The 27046-nt window shown below is 51.3% G+C and overlaps 1 protein-coding gene across 1 annotated transcript in view; it reads left to right on the forward strand.

Moving 5' to 3' along the window:
* The window catches only part of TBXAS1 (thromboxane A synthase 1), a 139558-nt gene that overhangs the window by 97685 nt on the left and 14827 nt on the right, over positions 1-27046 (forward strand). The gene's annotated exons all lie outside the window — the stretch shown is intronic.

Raw genomic sequence — 27046 nt, forward strand, 5'->3', positions numbered from 1 at the left:
TCCCACTGGGGAAGTAGATGCAAGGGTAGCCTTTTCTTTCCCAAGTGCATTAACTGTGTTACTAATTGCCTCAGCTTCTGGCTCACCATGAATTTACGGTCAAGCTAAACTCCTACAATGTTATGACAACTGCCAAGGCGGCCTCCCCAGTCCACTGCTTGGGTTTCCTTTGAGCCTAGATGCAAGCGTTTGTATTTATCCTTATTACTGCTCGAGTCAGTCAAAATAATTTTGAATCTCGATTCTGCCATCTGTCACATGAGCACTTGCTCCAGCTTTGTGTCATCCGAGACTCGCTAAGCATGTCTCCTATTTCATCCAAGTCATTGATTAAAATGTTGAACAGGACAGGGCTTCCCTCCAGGTTGACATTGATCCATCCATCGATATTCTTTGGGCATGGAGTCTCAACAAGCCATGAATCCAAATCGCCCGACTACCCACTCCCACCACCTGCTTCACTGATAGTTGTGTGGGGATTTTTAATTGAGGGGGAGGAGGAGGGGCCAGAGATGACTGGGGAACATACTTCAAGAGAAATAACAGCAGCTGAAGGGCACACCTATCAGGATGTATCAGCGGGCAGGTAACAAAACCCCAAATAAAATGAATTTAAGGAGGCAGGTCTTACTAGGGCAGATAATTGAGCGGCTCAGGAATAGACGCGGGCTCAGGCAAGTCTTTTTTCCAGGCCCATGAGGTGCTGAGATTCCAGGTCTCCAGTTCTTGGTTGTGCTTCCTTAGTATGAGCCCCATCCTCAGCTGTGCCCCAGGCAGCCTGCCAAGAACGTCTGGACTACAGGCTTCCTTGCTCATAATCAATGGAGGAAAGAGTGCATGTAGCCCCAAGTTCTCAGCAAGAAATGTGAGGTTCACTGTGATGGGGATGCGTAGGTCACTGGGCATTATTGAAGCAACTATTGTAACACGGGGAATGGGGGCATGAATGGGCTTAACCTAATCAATCAGATGCCCAGAGTCTATCACACTCGTTATATGACTGAGAACTTGGGGGAGCACCTCCCAGAAGAGGTTCTGGCTGCTATCCCAAGAAGGAAACAAAGACTAGTCTCATAGCCCTGGCCAGGTAACTCAGTTGGTTGGAGCATTGCTCTGATACACCAAGGTTGCTGGTTCAATCCCCAGTTAGGGCAGCTGCAAGAATCAACCAATGAGGGCATAAATAAGTGGAACAGCAAATCAATGTCTCTCTCTCTCTCCTCTTCCTCCTCTCTCTCTGAAATCAAATTTAAAAAATCAAAAAATATTGGCCTAAATAAACCAAAGGTAGGTCAGACTAAAGCCTTTTAAGCCTCTGATTGGTGCCCAGCAGTCGGCAGATGGGACAGTGGGTCACAAGTGCAAGCCATGGCCATCCCGGGTACACCACCCACCTCCAGGGAACTCACTCACCAGTTGAAAAATAAAAACAAAAATCAGAAAGGCAAACAATAGAAAAGAACAAAGACCAATGAGACATTACGTCTGTTAAAGCAATACCTCCCTTTCAAAGAAAACTCTCCAGGCACTAGACCGCAGCAATGATGACGTCTAGAAGGTGTGGTGTCACGTAGAAAGTGTGTCCCCCTGGCAGCGTCATATCTGTCCGGTTGGTCCTCTCCCGGGAGGACACAGGAGTGTCCCACAGGCTTCCAGTCAAAGACCCCCACCTCTGATGTGGCCTTAACTGGCCATGACCTAAGGAGGATGGACACTGTCATATTAAGCCCCGGCCTCCTTCAAAGCCCTCGGCCTAGGACGGGGGGCCTGTTTCCCCACAGGACCACTTCTGGGTACCGAGAGCCCAAGAAACATTCTGGTGGGCAAAGTTTTCAAACTTCAACAAACATAAAGCCATTTGGGAAGATTATTTACAAGGCTGGTCTCAGGGCCTCCACCCTCAGAGATTCTGATTCCATTCGTCTAGGCCAGGGCCCAGGACTCTGCGTTTTAGCATTAATGTCCCAGGTGATTTTGCTGTAGGTGGTTCCTGCTTTCAGCCTGAGTAGACAGCCTTACGCTCTCAGGGTCCAGATCCCAATTCTAAGATGAAACAGAGCCCAGGGCCCCGCCCCAGCCACGCAGGCCCCCCCAGGCCATTGTCTTTCTCTAGGTAACAGTTGAGGCTGTCTCTGAGAAACAGCGATACGGCGTGTCTTTTTAAAAACATTAGTCTGGTAGTCACAACAGTATAACAGGAGCATGGCCTTGCACATGGTGCACACTCGATAAATATCTGTAGGTTCTCTTTTTTATGATCCTTTTTCTCCTTCCTCCTCCTTCCTCCTCCTCTTCTTCTCCCCCTCCTTCATCCTATAGTCAGAATTTTGTTAATATGGACCATCTGTCAAGACACGCAAGTGCAGATGATATGTTCACACATTAGATATTTTCCTGAAAATGTGCATGTCAGGAGTGGCGTGTTGTAACTTCCTGCTGGTTTTCATTCAACAAATATTTCTCGAGTGCCAGTTCACGCCAGACTCGGGCTCCAGACGCTACGCCCCCCCCCCACCACAATGTCCCCACCCAGCTCTTCCATGCCGTCCCCGTCCAGCCCCACTCCCCGTTAGGTGGCCTGCCCTTGTACTTGCCAGTGACATCTCCGGATTTGAGCTCCACAATTTCTTGTCCCCAAGTCACATTCTTTTACCGCCACACCCCATGAGAATCTTATGAAATCTATGTCTCACTTTCAAAGAAATAATAGTATATATGTGCCCGGTATCCATTGGGATTTTTTCTGTTGACAGTGTTGAAAACTCAATCCACATTGGCTCAGGCAGTTTATTGGCCTCCAAGTCAAAAACTCTAGAGTAGGGCTGCCTTCAGGTATGGCTTGGTCCTGGGGTCCGTGCTCGTCACCGGGACCCAGGTTGCTCTCTCTCCCTGGCTCTCAGCTCCCCTCACACTCCATCCTCAAACAGGATCTCCCTAAGATCTCAGTATGCAGAACAGCCTGAACCAGGAGAAGTACAACCATGGAACCACTTTGCATTTTTTCCTATTATTTCTCTTCCATGTGCTTTGATGAATCTCCTCTCTCTTTCCTTGATGATACCTGAGACAGATCTCAAAAGTTTCTGGTCACTTTTGGGCATGAAAAGGTCCAGACCACTCTGGTCCTGTTTAAAACTTCAGTCTCCCAGCAAGTGCCCTCCCATCCCCTTCTCTCAGGCTGACCCATGGCCTGAGGAAGCTGCTCTAGGGAGGGAATGTTGCCTGTGTGCCCACCCTCCCTTCTCTCCCCCCTTGCCCCTTCTGAGCCCCCTTCACCTCCCAGGCTGTGGCCCTCAAACAGATCCCCAAATCCTGCTTCACCGGGCTTCTCCCGATGCCTTCCCTGTGGTGTCCTGTGGCATGCACAGGACACCAGAGTTACTCACGGGACCCCTGGACCTCCCCACGCTACCACGCCCTAATGGGGGAGGGGCTCCAGTGCCCACCGCCAGCTCCTGCCCCATGGCTTCTAAGCAATGGGGTCTCCTGGTGGCAGTCAGTCCTCTTGAGCAGCAGTGATGGCTTGCACAGTGTCCACCTGGGCCACAGGCAACACACATCTTGGCTACATCAGCAGTGGCTGCTCCCTCTGCCGTCCCCTCTCTCTGCCCTGACATCTTGCTCCGGTTACTTTTCCTGTGCTCAGATGGGCAGATGAGCAATTTTGTTCCATCAGTCCGTGACCACATGGAAAACAGACGGCCAGGTTCAGGCAGCTGCCCTCAAGCTCTGTGAGTGGTTCTACCTGAGACCCCCTCCTTGACTCAGGACGGGGGAAGAATCCTCTCTTGGGCTAACAACTCCCAGCTCTGATGAATTTTCTATACATCCCTCGAATCTCTTCATTGGCTGAGAGTAAGGGGTAGGGAGAGCAGTTTAGGTCCAGCCTGAAACAGCAAGAGTCTCTTTCCTGGAAACCTCAGTGAACTGAGGGCCTCACTCGAACCCACTGGGTTTCCAGAGCATCCCCAAACCTCTGTTACTGAAGTGGGGTGAATGGCTGCTTAGTGGCCAGAAAGCCATGTGTCCACCCATCTACATAGACTCCGTGGTTCCCGGATGAGAACCTCCCACTTTCGAATTTCTTGTTATGCAATTGCACAAACCCTCCCCTGAACTTAGGTACTTCCTGTAAAGGATGCTGCCGCTTCATACCAAGTGTCCTGCAATGTCCACAGAATCAGTCACGCCTTCCCTATTGGTTAGAATGAAGCCCGGGCTGACAGCCTTCATTGCGTCCCTTCCCAGTCAAGACGGGAACCAGTCAGCGGTGCAAGTCAATATTTCAGGAGGTCTGCTTTGATCAGAACTGAACTTCTAGAACGTACAACGATACTCAAAGGCCTCCCTCACCACGGAGGATTACCTCCTACACGTTTCACAACAGACACATTCTGTCCAGCGCTACCTCATCTCTCACCACCTGTTTTGACCCAAGGGGCCTTGATTGCCTTTCTCCATTCAGGGTATAGATTTCTGTTTCAGTTTATAACACAGTTATAATCTACTTTATAATTCATGACTCTCCAAGGTGCTTCATTGAGAGACACGTGTTTTCTTTCAAGTCATCTGATTTTGGACTTTTGTCCGGCTTTCCCCCCTCTCTTGTTCCACCTCAAAATGCAGCTTAACACCTTCTTTCTTGAGTCGCCCAGTCTCTTGGAGAGCTCTCTCCTTTGCCCGTGTTTTCTCAATCATATTGAAGGGGAGGTGTGTTCATTAAATTCAAGAGTTGAGAATGGAAAGATCTGTGACCCTTGCACCACTCGTAAAATTAAGGAAGTGCACCAATGATTTAATAGGATGTTTGTAATGTAGACACTTCATTGTGTTCCCTGATATCCAATTTTGAGAAGGATGAGAGAAAAAAAAAACAACCTCTTTCCATATAAATTGTTTTTGCTATAGCTTTCGCACTTTATGTTGAAATTATCGACTTCTGATCTGGCTAAACCATTCTCTTTTTTTCTCCTTGGTGCTGGACTGCGCTAGCCAAAATTTATGACCCATTTTCCTGCTGCTTAATTGTTGTTATAAATCTGTGCAGAACCCAGTTGTAAATTTATCACAAATTGGACTGGATTGATAGATAGCCTCTTCTTAGGATAATTTGAACATAGCTACGCCTTAGAAGAAAGGCCAGGTTCTTAAAACTTCTCTTGAAGAGGTGCTTTGTAACCATTATAAATATCTAGTTAAAACACAACGGATTCTTTTTCTCTTAAGGATAAAAAGAACATTCCACGCTGAGTATTTCGGCTGATTAGCTCATGCTGCTGATGTGAGCAAGGTTGAGGATTTGTTCTTTGAAGCAGCCAGAGGATCTCAAAGGAAAAAAACATATTCTTTGGCTACATTTAAAAAAAACTTGCCTGCATTTGCCTCCAACTCGCTGTTTCATAAATACACATTCTTTGTCACAGGGGGAGAATGCATTGAAAAAATAATGTGATAGCTTAACAAATTTATCCTCACTGTGGGGGAAACATGCCTCCCGGTTTGGATCCCACGCAGGGCGGAGTTTCAGGGTCATGTTCATGCAGGAAGCAGAGCACAGTGGGCTTCAGGACTCAAGTAAAGAACCGGAAGTGGGTTTTCCCCCACTGGGAGGGGTTCCTGGCTAGGTCTGCTCGGGTCTTGCTGTCCCACGTTTCAGGAGGAGTAAGTCCAGGGGTCCCCCAGCCACACAGGGCGGCAGGGGTTCAAAAGACGCGTCCCTTTCCCACAGATCGTGACAGCACGGTGGAGAGCAAGTTAGTGGGGCCCAAGGGAAGAGGTAGGAGCAAAGAACAACTCACAGCCCTAAAGTCTAAGTAAAACACGAAGCCAAGAACTGGGACAACAGCAGGGTGGGATGTGCGGCCATGGACGGCAGTACCAGCAGCAGGCGGAGCATCTCAGCATTTGGCCTGGGGAGCCTGGGGAGCCTGTGAAAACGCAGGTGCCGACTCAGGGGGCCTGGGGGTGGGGGCTGAGATTTCCAGCAAGTTCCCGGGCAATGTGCGTGCTGCGGTCAGCCAGGTTCTAAACCGACTCCGCCTCTCTCAGTCGTGACGAATGTAGCAAGTATTTACTTATTTACTTCAAAGATTTTATGCATTTATTTAGAGAGGGGAAGGGAGAGAGAAAGGGAGAGAAACATCAATGTGTGGTTGCCTCTCACGTGGACCCTGCTGGGGACCTGGCCTGCAACCCAGGCCTGTGCCCTGACTGGGAGTCGAACCAGCAACTCTTTGGTTCACGGCCTGCACTCAATCCACTGAGCTACACCAGCCAGGGTGCAAGTATTTATTTCTCATGATAGTTACAGTACTGATGTTCCACAATGATTTGCCTTTTGTGTATAAATTCAGTTTCAAAATTATTCCAAAAATATTGATGCCACGATCATGTTATTGAGAGAGAAAGTGAAGAGGGAATGGCCCAGTCCTGGGGGTCTTAATTTTATTTTTTAATCCTCACTTGAGGATATGTCCACAGATTTTAGAGAGGAAAGGAGGCAAAGGGGGAAGGGGCAGAGAGAGACATCGTTGTGAGAGAGAAACATCAGTCTGTTGCCTCACACACATGTCCCAACCAGGGAATCAAACCCGCAACCTAGGTGTGTATCCTGACCGGGAACTGAACTCACAGACTTTTGAACCCATGGCGTATTGGGACAACACTGCAACCAACGGCTCCACCAGGGAAGGGCAATCCCGGGCATCTGTAGAAGTGTATGGCCATAACCCTAAAATTATCTGGCTTCCTTAAACAATTTTCTCCAGGGTAAGAAGCTAGGGAAAGCTTTTGAGGTGATTGAAGGTCATTTTCAAGGCAGAGGAAGGTGGCAACCAGAGCCTTCGCCCAGCGCACACCTGTGCGCAGGGGCCGCATCACGGCCCCCGGGCCCCCGTCAGACCGGGTCTTTCAGGCAGAAGCCCCATCCGGACCAGAAGCTCCCCTGATGAGCCCTTAGTGTAGACGGAAGCTCCGGGTGCCAATGAGAGGCCATGCCAAAGTCCCGTGGTCAGAGACAACTCCCCGGGTGCTGTTTGCCTGGGCGAGAAGTCTGCACTGTTCTCACTGCGTGAGCAGGAGCTGCGGTGCGGGACCTCGGAACCGGTCCAACTTACGCACTTCCTGTCCTTCATTCCGGGGTGCCTGCCCCCAGCAAACAGACTCCCTCACCCTCCCCTGGCGTCCCCACATCTAGTAGCAGAGCAGAGAAGACCTGACCCTACACAAGGGACCTCTGTGTGTGTGTCCCAGGAACTCTACCTTGGGTGTGACAATGGGCAGACCTGCTCCCAAAGCACCATCCCGGGAAGGAAGAAGGAAGACAGAGTACGAGGTGCTTCTGGCCCCATCAGCAGACAACTCAAGAGTCCCCGAAGCAGGGTAACCAGTCAACCTGGATTAGGTGGCAGAGCCCCAGTTTTTGACTGCCTGTATGATTATTACACACACACAATAGTCTTTGTGATCCAGGTCACCTGTCCATTCTCTCCGTGGGGACAACTGCCTTTCTGGGGACAACTGGCCTCTCTGGGGCCACCTGTGCAGTGAATGTGTGCTGCTCAGTGCCAAGAGCTTCCTCCGCCACCACTCAGGGGTCCACTCTTCCACGCTGCCAGTGGACACACAAAGCCCCTGCCCATGTGAGCTCTGGGGAAACTGACCCACCTTGACTTTGAACTGCTCCCCAAGGCCTTGGGCCATGGCAGCCAAACCCGCAGGCCTGGTACTAACCAGGAGCTCAGAGATCCACAGCCTCTCCTTCTCTTGATTTTCCCTTCTCCTCCAACCCCATTTCTTGGATTTCTCTCATCTTGCCTCTCTTCAAGATTTGCAGCACTACTTACTCTTCTTGATTCTTGGGCTCTGTCCCCAAGGTCCAGAGAGACACAGAGGCTTCCCCGTGGGGCCCCTGGCTACCCCAGAGCCTGTGGATTCGCACAGAAATGCCCTTGGTGCTTGCAGTGGGGCGGTCGGTCAGGCGGGAGGCGGGTTGAAGAGCAGGAAGAACTTGCAGGTGTTTTTCTGGGCCACCAGGCTTAATCAAGTGTAGCACTTCAGCACTTGCAATTTTTAGCAATTAATGCTCCGAGTCCCCCTCCGTCTTGAGTCCCCGCAGAGCAGTTCTGTCACGGCAGAGGGAGAGGTGACCTGCAAAGAGATGAGCCCCCCGGGAACGGGCCACACCAACGACCATATATCTGGCGCCCTTCATGTGGCAACTCGGAGTATTTTATACTCAATATCCAGGCCTCTAGAGAGGCCAAGCTTTGCTAAGCAAATAAGCTGGTGGGGTCAGTTCACATCAATCCAGAAAAGCAAGAATTAAAAATAAACTTGGGCAAGTGAGCACTGCAGGTGAAGCTGGCGTTCTGCGGGTCCACTTGGCAGGGAGCTGGAGTCTCAACTGAATGGCCCGTTTATTTAACTACTGCTCACAGGATAGGCTCTTAAAACATCAAAAGTATGGGTCTTATTCCCAACAATTAGCTTTTAGAATGAAGAATAAACACATACACTGAACAAAAAAATGTCATTGAACTCTGTTCATCAAAACGACTTTTCCACCAGTGGAGGAGAATGGTATCGGCTGCAGCCAATTTAAAGACGCCTACCCCGCCTCCGCCCCAATAAATAAATAAATAAAGATTCCTACTCCCTCAGAACTTTTGCTATCAACCCATCCCTGGGCTTTAAATTTCACCAGTAGGGTTGGTTTTTTTGTTTGTTTTAACCCATTACCCATCATCAAAAATGTCACTACTACTCCTGCCCTGGCCGGGTGGTGCGGTGGCTTGGAGCATTGTCCCATGTGCCAAGAGGCTGCCGGTTCGATCCCTGGTCAGGTCACATACCTAGGCTGTGGGTTCAATCCCTAGTTGGGGTGCGTATTAGAGGCAGCCAATCAGTGTTTCTCTCTCTCTCCCCCACCACTCCCTCTCTAAAATCAGTAAACATATTCTCAAGTGAGGATTCAAAAAAAAAGGCCACGATTCTCGGGAGGGGTGCTACACTTGAGTCCCCGCAGGGCCTCTCGTCTGCTCGGCACACGGTGTATCACAGGAACTCCACAGGGCCCAGCCTGGGAGCTCGTAAAGAACAGGTGCCGAGTGAGTGAAGGGACTACCCGAAAGTCTGCCGGAGGTGGGGAGGCGTGGGGAGCTGCCCGGGAGAAGGCACGTGGTTACCGCGTCCTGGCAGACGGGCGTCAGAGGAGGCCACTGCCAGGGTGGAGAAGGCAAGTGAAGGCAGCACTCAGCAGTCCCTACAGTCCTACGGTCAGGTTCCCACAGGGCTCCCGTGGGCCACGTCACGCACACACCAGCTCACGCCCAGACCCATCACACCAAGGAAGGAGAGGAACCAGGGCCCTTGGGCTCCGAAGGGACCTTGGAGACCATCTAGGACAGTCTCCCATCTAGGACAGGTATCTGTAAGGTCATGCCACTCTACTTGAATGCCCCCAGGAACAGGGAACTCACTACCTATGGTCCTGCCATTATCCTTGATAAAGGTCTTCCTACGTTGGTTGAAGTCTGTCCTTGCTCATTGCCCACCAACTCAGCCTTGTCTACTGCTCTCTGCCATATTTATCCACCAGCAGTCAGCAAACTAATCGCTTCTGCCTGGGGCAGGGAGCAGGGGAGCAGAGCAGCTACTTCTACCTTCATGAACAGCCCGTCACCGGGCATCTCAGAGACAGATGGAGGAGAGAAATTGGAAAAATCAGTAAAGAATAAGGGACCTTTCTAAAATGTTTGCTTGTGGTCCAGACACTTCATTTACTCTTGAGTTTTCTGGTAAATCCGTTTTGCCCCAGGACTGTGGGGCAAAGTTACATTTTGTGTTGGGTGTGTGTGTGTGCTGAGCCTTGTACGCCATAGCTGAATACGGTGTGAAAATCTCAACCGTGTGAGCCTGTGTGGCCAGGCATATGAATATTCCAGATCAGAAAGGAGAGTGGACTCCCCTGTGAATTGCAGTGTGTGAGGTTTATAAAACTAAGCACTTAGAATTCTGTCTTTAAAATTTTAAATATTGAGATTTGGTCTCTAGGAAACAAGAGGCAAATCCTGTTTCTCAATAGCTTAATTTGATTCCCCCCCCCCCCTGCTTTTTGGTAGCATAAGTTGTTTTTCAAAGCCTCATTCCTTGAATGTTCCCTATAGAAGGAATGTAATTAAACTCCACTGGCCTCCCCCTGCTGGGACCAGGCTGGGGCCAGAGCAGCAGGATGCATAAAACAGATACCCTGCAAAAAGAAACCCTTATTAAAAGATAAGAAGAGGATCAACTTCCCTCTGGTTAGGAACAAGAACCTTTAGAAAGCCACCCAGGCTCTTTGGCAATGGGCTTATTCTCAAAGACATTTTAATTAGCAATTTAAGGCTAGAAGGAAGAGGATAAACTCCTTACCTCCTCAGCTATATGTGAGAAATTCAACTGTGAGAGGAACTAGTGCAAGTGGATAAGAAAAAGGGAGGTCCAGGGTCAAGGGGTGACTCTGGAACAAGAAGAAACTTTCTCATGGAATGGCACAGTAAGGTACACTGGCCTTGTCGCCCAGTATGTTTGGGGTCCTCCTCTCTGGCAAGAGGTTCTCATCCTTCCTTGGGGCCAGGGGCTCACTGCCCCGCCCGTAGCAGAGTCATAAAGCTGTCGCCGAGGGAGCGGCTCCTGATCAGACTCAGATGAAACCTTGACCTCTCTGACCAAGGAGCACCGCGCCCAAATAGAGGGGGGTTGAAACCTGCGTGCTGGTCCCAGCGCTTCCAATCGCGACATGGAGGCACTGAGCTGCCACTCACTGGCAATGTGACCAGGATGACTGGCATCGTCTTTGCTCCTCAGTTTTCCTGTCTGTAAAATGGGGATATGAACGCATAGCTCATAAGATCGTCATGAGGGGACTTCCGCCAAGATGGAGGCGTAGGTGGAAGCACTGCGCCTTCTCACACAACCAAGTTGAAAAACAACAAAGTTTTAGCAACAAAAACACAGCCAAACCACAGAAAATTGAACTACACGGAAGTCTGACAACAATGAACGCTTCGGCCCAACCGGTAAGAGGGGCAGAGCCAGCAGCAGAGCGGGGTTGGGCAGGACAGATCCACCAGACCGACCGGGGACACAACCCAGGCGCACCGGCAGCCGTGGGCGGATCCCGGGTGTGGAGTAGCAGGCGGACCCACTGAGGGCGCAAGGCAGTGGACTCACTGAGGGCTGACCAAAATCACACAGTCAAGCGCAGATAAACCAGTGAAGGAGTGAAGTGATGAGACAGACCGTGCAGGCCCCAGTGGTGGAAAGTGGCAGAGGGGACCGCCATTGTCCCTCTCTGACCCGCCCCCACATACAGTGTCACAAACCAGCGACCTGAGTGGCCTCTCTCTGACCCTCCCCCACACAGCAGGCACAAACAGATAAAAACATGGTTCAAGAACATCTCAGAGCCCCAGAGCCGATAAATCTAAGTGATGAAGAAATAGCCAAACTTTCAGATGCACAGTTCAAAACACTGGTGATCAGGATGCTCACAGAACTGGTTGATTTGAGTCACAAATTAGAGGAACATATGAAGGCTAAACTAATTGAAATGAAGGGAAATGAATAGGAAACCAATAGTAATGGAAAGGAAACTGGGACTCAAATCAAAGGAGTGGACCAGAAAGAGGAAAAAAATGACCAAACAGAAAAGGATGAAGAAACAAGAATTCAAAAAAAAGAGGAGAGGCTTAGGAACCTCCAGGACATCTTTAAACGCTCCAACATCCGAATTATAGGGGTACCAGAAGGGGAAGAGGAACAGCCATGAGTGGAACACTTATTTGAACAAATAATAAAGGAGAATTTCCCCAATCTGGCGAAGGAAACAGACTTCCAGGAAATCCAGGAAGCTCAGAGTCCCAAAGAAGTTGGACCCAAGAAGGAACACACCAAGGTACATCATCATTACATTAGCCAAGATGAAAATGAAAGAGAGAATTCTAGAAGTAGCAAGAGATAAGGGGACAGTCAGCTACAAAGGATTTCCCATCAGACTGTCAGCGGATTTCTCAAAAGAGACCTTACAGGCAAGAAGGGGCTGGAAAGAAGTATTCCAAGTCATGAAATCCAAAGACCTACAACCAAGATTGCTCTATCCAGCAAAACTTTCATTTAGAATGGAAGGGCAGATAAAGTGCTTCTCAGATAAGATCAAATTCAAGGAGTTCATTATCACCAAGCCCTTATTATATGAAATGTTAAAGGCACTTATCTAAGAAAAAGAAGTGAAAAAAACATGAACAGTGAAAGGACAGCAAACTCACAGTTATTAACAACCACACCTAAAACAAAAGCAAACTAAAAGGACAGCTAGATCAGGAGTGGAAACATAGAAATGAAGATATCAAGGAGGGTTAGCAACAGGGGAGTGGGAGGAGGAGGAGAAGAGGGGAGAAGGCACAGAAAATAAGTAACATAGACAGTAGATAGAAAATAGATGGGGGGGGCAAGAATAGTATGGGAAATATAGAATCTAAAGAACTTGAGACACGTGGTCATAAACTAAAGGGGGGAATGGTGGGGGAGGGGTGTGCAGGGTAGAGGGGAATGAAGGGGAGAATAGAACAATTGTAATGGCATAATCAATAAAATATATTTTTTAAAAAGATCGTCATGAGGATTAGGTAAGTGAATCCACGTATGATTCTGGGCACAGTGGCAGGTGTACGTACATGTGCTACAGTCACCTCCTCTCTGTGCCTCAGTTTCCTTCTGCTGGACTTCTCCGCCAGCAGTGATAATGACCCCCAGGTGTCTGCGTGCTAGGCCCTAAGCTAAGTGCTTTCCACGTAAGTGTTTGCTGGATCCTCACTAGAACTTTCCGAAGCAGGAGCTGTCACCGTCCCCAGGGAACCAGTGAGGGCAGAGAGGCTGCGCAGTCAGGGAGCTGCAAGGCAAGCAGCCCCCACAGGAGAGAGGTTTTCAGGAACCGACTCGTTTGATGGTGGGGGCTGGCAGAGTGTGCAGGGCAGGCCAGTGGGCCGGAGGCTCAGGCAGGGTTCAACGCCGCAGCCTTGAGGAAGGCTGTCCTCTTCTTCAGGAAATCTTAGACTTTGCTCCTGAAGCCTTCCACTGACTGGATGAGGTTCATCCATATCACCAAGGGCATTCTCTGTCACTGCAAGTCAGCTGGTCGTGGGTGTTGGCTGTGACCACAGAGCACCTTCACCACAGCGCTGAGGTTCATGTTGATTAACAACGGGGTACAATGGCCTAACCAAGTCGACACGAAAGACCAAGTCCCACAGAGCCTTCGAGAAGATCACGTGCCTAAGGTGAACTTGGTCCATTCTCCAAGTTCATGGACCTTCTTTCTTCATAGCCCACACAGTGCAAGATCAAGAGCTCACGGGCAGCTTCAGGCCTGCTGCCCGTCTGTCCCTGGAACTTTCCCGAGACAGAGACGTCTTGCCCCAGGGCTGCTCTCTACCTCCACAGACACGCATCTGGTTTCCTTTCTCACTTTTTATCTGAAGTTGATCTTGTCTCATTCATCAGAGAAAGTTCTCCAGCCAGCCCAGGCTTTCTCTTTGGGCGCCACGCCCCGGGAATTCTTCACACGTTGCGTTTCCTTGTGGTTCACTTGCATCCTGTTCCGTGGTGGAGAACAGGAAATGGGCCTCTGAGTCATGTGTCTTGCAGCCTAATGGCCAGCCTGGCCCTGCCTCTGCTCAGCCTTCTCCTATCCACGTGGCCACCCATTCCAGGGACCCGCATGCAGATCAAGGCCCAAGAGCAGTCTCACACTGAACATCGACAAACGGCAGGTGCTCAGGACCTGCCGCCGGAGATTCGGATCTAGCCGACCGCCCGTCATCACATTCCTTTAAAAGCCCCAGGCGATTGTAAGGTGCCGGTAGGGGAAGAACCACACCACACTCCCAGGAGGCATATATGCTGATCGCACTGAGCGACGTGGCAAACTCTGTAAATACTCTGCATGATCGCTGGAGCTGCTTTTTGCCTTGTAGAGAAGTCACTCCCTGAGTCACCAGGAAGATGTGGGTTTTCTGAGATGGTGCGGCCGTTCAGATCCAGCCCATCCACAGAGCCAGGAACCAAAGGCCCCGCCAGGCCCTCCAGGGCACTGCTCCTGGAATTACGGTCCTTAGACATGACGGACAATGTGGAAGCCGAGAGGTCATCTGCTCTGCGCCCCATGTCCAGCAGCCGGAGGGGCTATTTCTCCATCTCACAGACAAGACAACAGACGCTGCACCAGGTCCCCTCCCAGGCCACATGTTATCTCAGAATTCCAGGGGGTGTTTCTCGCTGCCCGGAGCCTCGGTCTCTCTGTCTCTCTGCTTTCCTTCCCTCCCTCCCTCATCCTCTCTCCTTTCTCTGAAAAGCTCATTTAATGGTTCCCCAGCTTGGCTGCAAATTAGTGATTTATGGACCTGAAAGATGCTAATGATAGCGGTCACCACCACCATCATCGTAACCGTAAACATTTATGGGGCACCGTAATTAGTCATCATAATTTTTATGTGTTAAATAAATAGGACCTAACTCTATAAAGAAACAGGTCCTACTAACTGAGAATATTATGCAGATTAGAAATCTCCTAAAGCATCTAGTGGAAAAGTCTCAACTTCCAAAACACACACACACACACATTCGGTCCCTTATACAATCTCAAGGGGTGTTGCCCACCTTCCTGGCCCTCGGCCTGTGGGCAGGGGCCAGTTTTAACTCTCTGCTGCCTGTGTTGGCTACATTAAGTTCTGGGACAAAAACACCTGTTTCCTACTCATTTTTATCCAGGGGTGATTCTTTGTAATCAAGTATTCAATATCAATGAATATTGATAACAATTATGATGGAAACACTACGAAGAAGAATTGCTATTTGTCGAACACGTGCTCTGTGTCTAGTGCTGAGTGAATTCTAACAAGCAGTTGGACATTTTCCCCCATTGGAAAGGTCGGGCAATTGAAACTCAGTGATTAAACCACTGGCTCAGGCGGAAGCAGAATCTATGTTAGGATGCAGGCCCACAAGCCCCGACGCTCCTCTGCGCTACCTTGGGAACCACCTTGAGGTCTGTGGTCCTAGGTCCGTGAGTGCGGCCAGTGTCCAGAGTGGTTTAGCACACGTTTAGACACACCCATGACCACGTGTTAGCACCGTGAGTGCCAGGGCTCTGTCAAGGTCCTGTTTCCTTCGGGAACTTCGGGAAGTTCCCACAGTCATTTTTCCCTCCAGTGTCGAGCGTCCTCTCCCTGTCCTATGCCAGTAGGTACCTGAGGACATTGTCGGGATAAATGGCATTTTTACTTCTATCATCAGCTATGAGAAACTAAGAAATCTGAGTAAATCAAGATGTGTCTTTACCATAAAAAACTAAATTAATTTACTTCAAAGGCCAACAAACAGATTGAACAACATGAAAGTCCAAAGGAAAGGAAAGGAAAGGAAAGGAAAGGAAAGGAAAGGAAAGGAAAGGAAAGGAAAGGAAAGGAAAGGAAAGGAAAGGAAAGGAAAGGAAAGGAAAGGAAGAAAGGAAAAAAAGAAAGAAAAAAAAAAAAAAAAAAAAAAAAGAAGAAAGAAAGGAAAGGAAAGGAAAGGAAAGGAAAGAAGGAAGGAACTGAAGCCAAAAATACACTGTTTCTTTTTCCTTCACATTTGACAAATTTACATTCCCTTGTCTGCCCTTGGGTGTCTTAAAATAAAATTCTATCACTATTTCCATGTAAAAAAAAATGTTTCTACATAAAGTGCAACATATCAGGAATTTCTCTATTCATCTGTCTCTTGGGTTTCAGGCAGACAGTTTCTGCCCCGGGGAATAATTTGTATATTAAACCTGTCATCTACTGCTGTGTCTAGTAGCACTGTTCTCCCTGTCCCTTGAAAATCTGCTCACTTAACAAGGTCTGTGGGTGTCCCGGACACCTTCTCAGGCTCCACGAGGTCTCTGGTGACACAGGCCTTGATTTAGCGGAATACACCCTGTCCGTGGCTGGCATCTAAACAGTGTCCTGGGGAATGTCCACACGCCACCTTTCTTCTGCACCGCTGAAATAAGGGGTGGAAACATCCCCCATGCCTCCCGATCTCATTTCCCATCCCAAACGTCAAAGCCTGTGGAGATGCAAGGCAGGCTTTTTCTGATTGGTTCATTCCTTCCCACGTGGACCTGAGAGTGGAATGAGAAATAAGCTGCATGTTTAAGTCATCCCAGCGGGAGCTCCACCTTGGACAGAAACTTCCAGAAATCAGATCCTCCTAGTTGTCTACGTAAACAGAGGCCTCTCCGTCCTCCGTTGGGACAACCAGTGACCAAGAACGCAACAGGTTTTTCCCCTCGGACTTTGCCTTCCTTAGTCATTTTGAGAAAGTCAGAGTCAGCAACCTTAGAAGGAGTTTCCTATTCTATCCCCTCCACCTCCCTTCTCTTCCTTCCCCTTCCCTTAGGCGGGGTGACACACTTCTGCCCGGGGACCCCTAGACATGCTCCGCTATCAACACCATGAGCGTAGGGTTCTCTTGGTCATCACATCCGGGCACATAGTAGATGCTCCATGTCAGCTGAATGAACGAATGCATACAAGCTAAAGTTGAAAGAAAGTTAGAAATCGTGCCATCTGATGCCTTTATTTTACAGATGGGGAATCTGAGGCAAAGGACATTCCGAGGCCAGCAGTGGTTACTTGACCCCCAGGCCCGAGCTCATTGCACTGTGTGCTCTAATAGCCTGTCCCCTGCTCCTGGAAGACGGAGCATGGACAGTTTGGCCCCGGCGCCGGCCCTGTGTCTGTAGTGGGGGCGCAGGCGCAGTGCGCCCCAGCGCACGCGCAGTGCACCCCAGCGCACTACCACTTTGGCTCCTCCCTCCACGTCTGTGCTTTCTCTTCTGGATGAACAAAGAGTCCTTTTGTCATTGCACTGGCCTCACCTGCCTTCCTCCCTGCAGTTTCTGCTGCAAACAGCCTGTCTGCCCCTGGCCTGGCGTTCTTCAAAGATTCCTCACGGCCATCTGGCCCCCCGTCCTCCCCAACGCCTCTGCTCTCAGGACCACTTTGGGGATGTAACATGCCCTTAGCAAGATTTTACCCCTCCCTCCCTCCCTGAGCAGACACTGGCATTTCTGCCACAAACAGGATTCCGCAATTAAAAAAAAAAAATCATAAACACTAAAAACAAACGCAAAAACTGGTGTTGTACCAGGAGCCGCTAAGAGAATGACAATCATCAGTTAAAAAAATTAAGCACAACAGCCTGAAGATAAGCCATCTATCTCTATTACGCTCTGAATATTAAATTAGCCAACTGGTGGACATTTCTACAGCTATGCTATAGCAAAGAGACAGTAGAAAGTGGGTTTTTCCCCCCTTTGTGTATAATCACCAAGAAACGGAAAGGCCCAGAGATTAAAAATCAAATGATCTCCCTCTTGCTTATCCCGTCAAGCTGACTGACCCTCGCAACACAGTTTTTGTCGGTGGGAAACTACCAACTTCTGAATGAAAGGCAGGGGTGTTTTCTCCTGTTATTTCACTGCCAAGCTGTGTTTCCCCTGAAAGGCATTAAAATGGAGGAAAGCAACCCAGGCCGCTCACTGGGATTGTTCTCGAGAATTCTAGACAGACCATAAGTAATTCAGTAGGTCACTCCCAGAGACCCTAGCTCTGTACATCCTGGCTGCGACATGCGGGGGAGCCAGGGGTAATCAGCACCACCGAAAAGCAGAGCAAAACTCTTATCAGAACATGTCATTTTTTTTCTAAATGTCATATATACAATTTTTATTGGAGCGTGATGACAGATAGTGAATAACTTAACATAAATTTGCATACTATAATCCAGCTGTTAATTTATGATCATATTAAAGCACAAAGTTTTGTAGTTTGGGGCACTTAAAAATCTTAAGTTTTGGAAACTTTCCCTCCAGGCTGCTGTTTATTTATTGCTTACCTAGGGCTGCCACGTAAAATACAGTTGTCTGGGTAAATTTGAATTTCTGAGAAACAGTGAATTATTTTTTTAGCGTAAGTATGTCTCATGCAATATTTGGGGCATACTTATACTAAAAAATGATTCATTGCATATCTGAAGTTCACATTTGGCTGAATGATGGCACTATTATTTGATAAATCTGGCAATTCTATTTTTATGTAATAAACACTGTAAGCCCTGCTGACTCTTTGCTGGCAGGGAGGGGGCTGTTGTTCAGGGGAGGGCACCAGCTGCTGGGGCCTTGGTACCTCCAGGTGGAGTCAAAGGAGTCAGACTGCGGAGGTGCCAGCAGAAAGGGGGAAACTGAGGCAGGCAGCACCAGGGATGATGAAGCCTTGTTTTTCAAACCTTTTGGACACAGTCCATCATTACAGCACAGGAAAGTGAAGGAGGGGATTTTTTTAAATCCACTTTGCAAATAAGGAAGCATGTCAGATCAGTTAGGAGACTTTCCAAACCCATGTCACTAATTTGGGGCCAAACTGGGAATGAAACTTCAGTCCCCCAACTCCCCAGCCTGGACTTTTGGCTTTGCTCACACACAATTCCCACCATTCACTCTCCTGTTCTCCGAGTCACAGTACGCATTCTGGGATCCGTTTTTTATTTTATTCTACATAATTGTATTCCTTCTATACCATTTTACCGGTTTACATTTTTCTAAAATTTCCAAGATTTACATCATTTCTGATCTAAACTGAGTATATCATTGCTTATGGCATCCACAGGACTTATGGCCGCTTGTAAGTTAAGCCATCTTTGTAAGTACCCTCTGATCTTTAGCATCTTACCACCCTCCAGCCCAGAGCCTTGTCTCAGTATACCGGCACCTCAGTAAGTCCGGACCGGGGACCCTTCCCCATTCTCTCTCCTGGGTGGGCACTGTCAGGGACATAAGGAAAACATAATAACAGAAACTAGTATCCACTACCATTTATTCTCCCTAATCTATCAAGTTGGCAGAGTACCTATTACAAATATTCCCTTGTACAGGGAAAAGACAGGCCCAGAGAGGTTAGGTGTCTTTCTCAGGGTCACACAGCAAATACAGAACTCAAGTGTTCCTGCTCTAACTCTTATATTCTGGCATCAGGACAGGGGGCTACTGAGCTGAGACACTTGCAAACAAGTACACTGGCAAAAAAAAAAAGACATAAATCCAAGAGCCGGCTTCCTGTTTTGTAGATTTCTCTCACGTGCACTTGTAAAATGCTTTCAAAGCAAAGGGCTGTCCTAGCTATGCCCCGTGGGAAACATGCAGCCCAGGATGACTATGAATGAGGCCCAACACAAAATCGTAAATTTACTTAAAACCTTTTTTTTGCTCATTGGTTTTTGTTAGTGTTCATGTATTTACTGTGTGGCCCAAAACAACTCTCCTCCTTCCAGTGTGGCCCAGAGACGCCAAAAGCTCGGACCCCCTGTAAGACTTCCGGGCACCTCACAGGGATTCAGTTTACCACCCTCTAGATCCTCCCCACAGCAGCCACTCCACAGGTCGTTTCTTTTCTGGTCGTGAGAGCCAATTTCCAAAGAAATGCATGGCTTCTAGAGCAATTTCCCAGAATGCCAGGCTTCCTCCCTTGCTCTCTCTTGCAAATGCAGGGGCTCCTTCTAATATTTCCATCAGCTCAGTGGTTACCCAATTTACAAAGAGAGAGGCACTGGGCTCCCTCCCTCCTTGCACCCTGTGGAACAAACTGGCCAGGGGGTTCCTGCCTGAGCCCCCGGCATTGGAAGTTGTTCTCTGCCAACCCCCCAGGGGTCCGCAGAGAGGAGCCACAGCCCACCACTTCAGGGCGGTGTGAAGCACGGATGCTCTTAGCAGGACTCGCCCATGGCATTTGCAGGTCCCACAGCTCTTTGCCGATTTTGCCTTTGCCCACCCTAGATGGAGCCAGGCTGCCGGCTGAGAGCACAGGCTGCGGGTCAGTCTCCCCGCCTCAAAGCCAGCCTGAACCCCTCTACCACCCACGTGGCCCTGAGCCTCAGGCTCCTAATCTGCTAGAAGGGATAATAATTGCACCTGCTACGAGAGACCAGGGCTGGTGAACTGGAATACCACGTGGAAGCCCAGGGCCCGGCAGCGAGCAGCGCCCCAGACACTCGTTCTTATTTTGCTGTGGCTGTTGCAAATCTTCCTGTTATTCCCATTCAACAGATCATCTCAGAAACCTTAGGTAGATGCACGTCACTTCCATGTGTCTCGCCTCGCCCTGCCATCGAGCCTCAGCGCCACCGAGCGTCTCAGCCCGTGCATTCTGCTCCCCTCGCAGACAGGGTTCCTTCCCCGCCACTCCCCAGACGCCGCCCCGCATGACTCCTCCAGGTCTCTGTCCCTTTCAGTTTAGAACTTTCTCTAACCTTCCTTCCCTTCCAACAAAGCGCTCTTTTGCCATCCCGTTTGCCCGGGATGCTATTTTCTGCTTAAGGGCCAACAAAATGATCCAATAACCAGAGCTGAGGACTTAGAGGTTGCTGGTTGACCCCAGGGTAGGACCCATCTCCGTGCGCCCAACCGGGTTTTTGTCCCATAGGAAGCATCTGCCTCTGAGTGTCCCTCAGCCGTCAGAGCCCCCGCTCGGACTGGGGCGAGGCAGCTTCCTTTCCTGTTCCTCTCTGCCCGGCGTGGTCGTGGCCACAGGCTTTCACTCCCGCTGTCCACACTGCGTATTTCTGGCAGTCTCCACCTTCCCTCCGCCCAGGGAGCTGCCAAAAAAACCCCTCTGAGCCTCCGCTTTCTCATCTATAAAATAAACATTCAACGAAGTGATAAAGTGAAACTCATCCTGTGCCTGCCCCACAAAACTGGGTCAACAAATGTTCATGGGGCTGCAGAACTTTCCCTTCTTCCAAAGATGTCATTGGTTCTGCTCTCTGCCCACCCCCCCCCACAGTCCAGGCTTCCTCTCCCTGGTCCCCACCGCATACCCACATCTCCTGTCCCCCGCTTCCTCGCCCTTCACCAGGGGTCTTGACTCAGGGGCACGCAGAGGCCCTCTGGACCTCTGCAAGGGCAGCAGCCGGCGTGCGGGGCACGGAGAGGGCGCCTTGCCCCAGCAGGACACTCCTCTTTCCTGCACGCGTACACGGTGCCGCCTCAAGGGGCAGGACACACCGGCTCCATCCAGCCTGACAGCCGGTGCCTGCTGGTGGGAGGGCTCGGAGCTAGAGGGGCAGCTGGGCTCTGATCTGTTTCCTCCGCGGCACCACATGACCCTCCTGTCCTCCAGGGGCGCCCGACCTCCCTAGGTCTGCTGGGAGGTCACCCCCCCCCCCCCCCACTTCTGAGCTTGACCCCCACGGCCTCTTATTCTGGACCCTGCAAGGCTGGGAGGCTGTCACCCCAGGAGCTGGTGGGGGCCCATCTGCTGCCACCCTGTGATGGACAGGAAACAGGGTTCCTCACCCCGCTCAGGGCTGCTCTCTGTCCCCAGGTGCCCTAGCTTCCCTCCCTGCCACCACTACCGCCCATGGATGTGAACTTGACCCCTGGCTATCCGGACCTACGATCCTGCAAAAATACCTCCAGCCGGCTGGTCCCACCCCTCGGGGCGCCCTTGGGTGACCCTGTCGCTCTGGCACCTGGAGGAGGGAACCCGTCTGCCCCCACCTTAAGGTTGGGTCCCAGTGAGAAGCCTCACAACAGGGCAGGAGAAACCAAACGAGGTCATTTGCACGTGGCCCGTTACAGGCAACAGGAGACACGGGAGACAAAAGAAACAAACGATTCCGTAAGATCCGCGGCCAAAACAAACTGCCGTAATTAACACGTGCCACTGCCACGCTGTTCGGGCTGCGACGTGGTCGGTGTGAGGCAGAGAGGCGTGGACCGCAGAGCGCACGCGCGCCAATAATGCAGCGATAAGGGTGCGGCTGCGACGGGACTCGTTTCAGTTCTGTTCCAATACCTTGTGTAAGTGTTTTTATGGTTTCTGTGTGAAAGAACACAAATGCCTTCTGAACATTGCTGCGGCATAAGCCTCCCCTTCTCTGGGAAGACGCCTTTCTGATCCCTGCAACCCCCGCCCCGGGCAGGGTCTGTGGCCCCCACGATGCTGCCTCCGGCCCCCAGGGAGCGCAGTTTCTCCACTGCGCGGGTTGCGGGGGCGGTGGTCCGCCGGGCTCGTCCACCCGCAGAGCCGAGCACTGCCCGCGACCCCCTACCTGTAGGGCGATGCCAGTTCCGTCGGGCACAGGGTGGCCTTGCAGCCCAACAGTATGACCGTCAGGGTACAAAAGAGGCGGTTTGCAAACATCAGGGAAGCCCGAGGTTGCTTAGCGCACCAGCAGGGCAGGGGAGAGTCTTGTTCGATAGGATCTTTTAGCGAGAGCCGTCAAACACACAAATCTAATAAGGGCATAAACTGAGGGTCCTTCCTCGTGGGGTGGGGAGTGGTGGCTTGCCCTCCTGTGGCTGCAGCCGCCCACCTGGGTTTTTCCCACGTTAAAGAGCAGCCCAATAGCAGAGGTTTAATTTTAAAAAGTTAACAAGAGTGGGGCCTGGGGTGAGGACTGGGGTGAAGCCCCCCTGGGGCACAGGCAGCTCTGCCCAAATGAGAGGCTGCTGCCATTGAAGGGGTCGCCCCTAACTGAAGCCTCTCATCTTGGGGGTCCGAGGGCTCAGCTTGCCCATTGGATAGGGCACAGGAGGAGGGAGGCTTTGGCTGGGAGCCATTGGCACCCCCATTCCACTAGAGATGAGCATTTGGGCCTCACTTCAGGGAAGCCTCCCTGTTACCCTCTGTCCCCTGCCTTCAGGCTTTGGGGGCACATGTGGGAAGGAGGACAGAAAGGGCAGCCTTTATCTCCCCTCCACACCCACCTCAGGGAGCACAGTCCTCCACATGGGGTATGAGGGGGAGGGTCTGCCAGGCCTCCAGAGGGGGACCCCCTGCGAGCCCGCTGGCAGCCACCCTGCTGTCTGGGCAGCCCCTCACCCCCGGCACCTGCAGCCCAGCCTGCGCCAGGCAGGCAGAGGCTGGGCCACCAAGGCCCAGCTGCTTTGAGCAGAAATCGGGGGTCAAGGCTCTGAGACACATGCTGTCTGAGATTTAGTAAGTCCCCTCCCGCCCCTGAATTTCATTAAAAAACAAAAAACAGAAACTTTTCTCCCCATAAGCCTCATTCCTATTTATCCAAACACAGCCCGCCAGCTCCATGGGGAAGAGAGACGCTCTGTGTGCACACAGGCCCATGTCAGCGGGGAAGCTCCCGCTGGCCACCGCTCTGGGTCTGCTTATCCCGAGCTTGTCCTTGTAGAGGCCGTTCTTGCCCAGGGATCACTTTCACCAAGAGCCACCAGCTACAGGAAAAGGAACAGGGTTGACACTGTGTCAGGTGGGAGAAGGTGAGCAGTGGCCCTGGAGACAGGCCCGTGTGAGGCCCAGCCCCCCGCTGCCTGGCTGTGTGGCCGTGGGTGGCCTGCCTGGGCTCCAGACACCTTCAGCTCCTCCTGTGCAAAGCAGGCTCTTGTAAGGATCAGACGAGACGACAGGGAAGCATAATGTTCAGTTCTTGGCAAAGGGACATTATCAGTTCTGTGCGAACGCAGCAGTTTCCACAGAGAGGCACTCGAAGGCAGACAAGCCACCCAGAGACACCTCTGGCGGAGGGTCCAAAGGAAATAGACTGATAGGCTTTGAAGGGTACTTGCTGGGAAGCGTCTGGGGGCCAGATCCCCCCACAGGCTACCCAGGAGGGGGTTCGTCACTCCCTCTTGAGGGCTTAAGGTCAATAGGCAAGTGAGTCAGGACGAGCCTGTCCTGGGGACACAGGATTTGAGAGACTTGGCATCCAGTCCGCCAGCTCGGAGTCTGGCCTCAGGCAGGCTCTCAGCCCCCACACATCTGCCTGCTGTCGGGCTCCCGAGTGCCAGGCTGGGTCTGCCTTTAGCCACATGGCTGTGACCTAATTCTTGCCCCAGGAGGGGGCCAGAGTCAAGGCCGTCTCCAAGGCCCACCCAAAGCTCAACTACAGGTTTTATGTCCTAGAATCTTCCACCGTCCTCTGATGACAGGCGTGGGGTTCTAAATTCTCATCAGAACAAGTGTTTCTCCCTCCTGGGGTGAGCCCGTGTTGGGGGGCTCACAGGGTCTCTGACCAGCGCTGTCAGAGACAAATCTGATGCTTGGCCTCCCAGCTCCTGTCTCAGAGCAGAAGTGCAAACCGAGCTCCTTAAGAAACCCCTACATACATGGCGCTTGACGGGGAGTCCTCACCGCATCCCTGTGAGCCGGGGTTGCTCCGCATTTCACAGGTGCGGTAACAGCCTGGGCAAGGTTTACTGGCTCACCCGGTCTTCTGTCTAGATCTGACGAATGCCACATCCCCGCTCTTGTGTTTTGATAGTGAAATTCAAATCTTAGGAGTTAATTATAAAAGAAGAAAAATGGACGCTGGCCAGATGGCCTAGCTGGTTGTAGCATCCCAAAAGTCTGCGGGTTCAATCCCCAGTCAGAGCGCATAACTGGACTCGGGGTTCCGTCCCGGGTTGGGGCACAAAGGGGAGGCAACGGATAGGGTTGGGTATATTTTAAAACTTAGCTGGTTTGTGGAATTATTTTCTTAAAAAGAGTAACAGGTGAGAATTTCTGTGCGGCAAAGTGAGGGCAAGTCCCCCGACCTCTCTGGGCTGTGGTTCCTGGTCTGGACATGGGAGCTTCGACCTCACGGAATTTCTGAGTCTCCCTCCTTCCCTTCCCGCCGTCCTGCCAGCCACCTGCCTGCCGAGAGCGTTGGCTGACTCTCCCCTACACTGGCAGACAGACAGACACACCTCACTTCTGGCCATTCGCTGAAACCTGGTACCAGACACCATTTCAGGCCATTAGACAGCCTTTCAAGCAAAAGAGTGTTTTTCTTTTCTTTTCTTTCTTTTTTTTTTTTAGCTTGCCCTCCCCACTTATGCCCTGAGATATAAAAATGGACTGACCAGGCAATAGGGAATTTAAAATGAGCTTGGGGGGAAAAAACAAACAAAAAAAACTAAACCAAACCCTAAACCCTGCACAATAAATCGTATCACAGTGGAGATCTCTATCTAACCAGAAAATGCTCTGCCCAGACAATGGCTCATTTATTTCCGACAATATTCACTACAACAGCATTCCTGGCCAACAAAAGGATTTCTACAGGTTCTCGGAGTTGGCTGCAAAGGGATTTAACCCACATAGAAGAGAGAGCTGTTCAATTATAGATTCCCAGGCATGAGGGAGACCTTTGTAAATAAATTGTAAGGTGGTCTGCTGAAATGCGGCCGCCTCCCCGGGGGGCACCCCAGCTCCTCACAGTGTGAGAGGGAGGCACCTCCCTGCCCCCTGGGGGCATTCGGGTAAATATTTGGGGAGCACTGGCTGCTGCAGTGGCTGCTGTTGCAATGAATGGTTAGCAGAGCCGGCTCTCCGAGGAAATGCTCCCTTCCTCCCAGGCCCTCAGATGATACATTTTTATAAACATCCAGGCAGGCAGCCGCTAACAGCTCCTGGGCTTTGCAGACATGTTTCAGATTCCCGGTCAGCGAGACCGGGCACGGGGGCTGAGGAGGAGGCAAGAAAACGGAGGGCGGGGTGGGCTCTGGCCCGGGCCTTCTAAATTTAACGTGCAGTGGCTTTTAGGCCAAGTGGATACACAGTACATTCCGGTGCTTAAAGCTCTTATCTTTGTGCAGCATTTGCCAAGTGGTACGTGACGCGGGCGCCTGCGAAGATGGAGTTATCATCCCCGTGCACACAGGCCGGAGGACGAGGTCGGGAATGCTGGGGAAGGGGGGGATAAACAGCAAGCTGATCCCTCTCCAAGTGCCTGTGACACTTGTGACATTTGTTCAGCCTGGCAGAGAGATCCGAGATCTGCTAATGTTGCAGGCTGTCCTGGGGGGGGGGAGTTGTCATGCGGCCGTCAGTCCCAGATGTGGAAGGCACCATGGAGTTGCCCTCGGCCACCTCCTATTGGTGAGGGATCCGTAAACATCCTACAGAGCCCTCGTCACACGCCCCACAACAGCTCCTGGAACTCTCCAGTGGGCGTGGGGCTTGCCTGGTTCCTTGCAAAGTTCTAGTCATTTGAAAACCGTTCCCTACATTGAGTCAGAATCTTTCTCTCTGGGACTTTCCATCGGGCCTGATTCTGCCCAGAGTGACTACAGGGGAGACGATGTCCTTTCCCTTGGTCACCGCCTGCTGCTCAGACATGTGACGCTGCCCTCCCCTCGGGTTGCTCTGTTCCCCAGACTTTGTTCGGCCTGCCCCCTGGGAGGGGAGTCTCGGCACCCCCTGCCCCATCCCCTCTCTCCCTGCCCCTCCTTCGACCCCACTGACGCTGGCATTGGCCTCACCTCTGTCCTCCAGCTCACCTTGCCTAGTCTTTAATCTCCTTGGACATGTCCAGGAGATCAGTGACACTGTCCAGGGTCCCTTCCTTTCCAGTCCCTCTGTCCCCTTTCCCTGGACTGTCCTCATATGGGTCAGTCCTCAGCACCACGCCTTTCTCTCCCACCCCCACCCGAGAGCACCCATCCATGACCCTGCGGCCCCCGGGGCCCTCGACACAGCCCTGCCGGAGCTGGCTCCGTCTGGAGGGGTCGGCCCCACCCGGCCCACGCCATTTTGGTCCTTTTGTCGTCCACCCAGAAGTGAAACCCGGGACCACTTTTACCTCCCCTAACCCCCCAAGACCCCCTCCCCTGGCAAGCCTTCCCGTATTACAATGAGTCCACCTCCTAGACTCCCGCACCCCAATCCAGACCAAAGATGTCGAGGACCCCGCGGGGGAGGCCCTGGCATCAGCCGGGAACAGGCAAGACGGAGTCACTGCTCACCTCGCTTCTGTCCTTCGACCCCTTTCGCTCTGACGGCAGACACGGTAGTCGGGGCGCCCCGGCGTGGACTGTTGCCGTGGTCTGTCCCGTCTCACCTCCCTGTTCTTCCAGCCACCTCATTGTTGGGTCACAAAATACCATGTTCGGTGTCACTTGCGCTCATCAAAACCTTCCACGGCTCCCTATTACCTACCATGATAACAAATCTTTGAATGAGTGGGTACA

The sequence above is a fragment of the Artibeus jamaicensis genome, unplaced genomic scaffold (genome assembly GCF_021234435.1).
Source record: "Artibeus jamaicensis isolate MK-2021 breed Jamaican fruit bat unplaced genomic scaffold, CSHL_Jam_final scaffold_2172, whole genome shotgun sequence".
Taxonomy (NCBI): domain Eukaryota; kingdom Metazoa; phylum Chordata; class Mammalia; order Chiroptera; family Phyllostomidae; genus Artibeus; species Artibeus jamaicensis.